Source organism: Monopterus albus, unplaced genomic scaffold (genome assembly GCF_001952655.1).
Source record: "Monopterus albus unplaced genomic scaffold, M_albus_1.0 scaffold65.1, whole genome shotgun sequence".
Lineage (NCBI taxonomy): Eukaryota > Metazoa > Chordata > Actinopteri > Synbranchiformes > Synbranchidae > Monopterus > Monopterus albus.
In genome coordinates this window covers 1866747-1868424 of record NW_018127945.1, presented here as the reverse complement: position 1 = coordinate 1868424, position 1678 = coordinate 1866747, and the positions used below count along the sequence as shown (strand labels likewise).

General features: G+C 47.8%; 1 protein-coding gene across 1 annotated transcript in view; it reads right to left on the bottom strand.

The window, feature by feature from the left end:
* klhdc4 (kelch domain containing 4) overlaps nucleotides 1-1678 on the bottom strand; it is a 20487-nt gene that overhangs the window by 10128 nt on the left and 8681 nt on the right. The window lies entirely within an intron of this gene.

The following is a 1678-nucleotide window of genomic DNA, read 5'->3' as shown; positions in this document are numbered from 1 at the left end:
AATGTTTTAGAGGTGAAAAGAGTGTCAGACAGGGTGATCAGTTTGAAGTTGGAAATTGAAGGGGTAATGTTGAATGTAGTCAGTGGTTATGCTCCACAAGTAGGGTGTGAGTTAGATGAGGTGATGGAGAGTATTCCCAGAGGGGAGAAAGTGGTGATTGCGGCAGACTTCAACGGGCACGTTGGTGAGGGGAACAAAGGTGATGAGGAGGTGATGGGCAGGTTTGGTGTTGAGGAAAGGAACCTAGAAGGACAGATGGTGGTGGACTTTGCTAGGACGATGGAGATGGCTGTCGTTAACACCTATTTCCAGAAGAAGGAGGAACCCTGGAAAGGTGGAGGTCTGCTCTGGGAAGAAGAGGAATGAAAGTCAGTCGTAGTAAGACAGAATACATGTGTATGAACGAGAGCGAGGGAAGTGAAACAGTGAGGTTACAGGGGGCTGAGGTCAAGAAGGTGCAGGAGTTTAAGTATTTGGGGTCAACAGTCCAGTGTGATGGGGAGTGTAGGAAAGAGGTGAAGAGGCGAGTGGGTGGAGAAAGGTGTCAGGAGTGTTGTGTGACAGAAGAGTGTCAGCAAGAATCAAAGGAAAGGTGTACAAGACAGTAGTGAGACCAGCTATGCTGTATGGGTTAGAGACTGTAGCAGTGAGGAAAAGAGGCACAGATGGAGGTAGCAGAGATGAAGATGTTGAGGTTCTCTTTAGGAGAGACCCGGATGGCCAGGATTAGGAATGAGCACATCAGAGGGACAGCTCAGGTCGGCTGTTTTGGGGACAAGGTCAGAGAGGCCAGATTGAGATGGTTTGGACATGTGCAGAGGAGGGATAGTGGTTATATTGGTAGAAGGATGTTGGAGATGGAGCTGCCAGGCAAGAGGTCAAGAGGAAGGCCAAAGAGGAGATATATGGATGTGCTAAAAGAGGACATGAAGTTAATTGGGGTGAGAGTAGAGGATGCTGAGGATAGAGTGAGTTGGAAACAGATGATTAGCTGTGGCGACCCCTAACGGGAACAGCTGAAAGGAGAAGAAGAAGAAGAAGAAGAAGTGCAGCACATTGTTGTGGAAAAAATATCTTTTAAGGGGTGCTATTATAAAAATTGCCACCACACACATCTCCTTCGCATAGAGTTCATCAGGTTGTTGATTCTGGTCTGTGGAATGTTGGTCCATTCCTCTTCAATGGCTGTGTGAAGTTGCTGGATATTGGCAGGAACTGGAACACGCTATCATATACGCCAATCCAGAGCATCCCAAACATGCTGAGTGGGTGACATGTCCGGTGAGTATGCTGACCATGCAAGAACTGGGATGTTTTCAGCTTCCAGGAATTGCGTACAGATCCTTGCAACATCGAGCCGTGCATTATCATGCTCAACATGAGGTGATGGTCGTGGATGAATGGCACAACAATGGGCCTCAGGATCTCGTCACGGTATCTCTGTGCATTCAAAATGCCATCAATAAAATGAACCTGAGACGGTTTCTGACAGTTTGTGCAGAAATTCTTTGGTTATGCAAATCGATTGTTGCAGCAGCTGTCCGGGTGGCTGGTCTCAGATGATCTTGGAGGTGAAGATGCTGGATGTGGAGGTCCTAGGCTGGTGTGGTTACACGTGGTCTGCGGTTGTGAGGCCGGTTGGATGTACTGCCAAATTCTCTGAAACACCTTTGGAGAT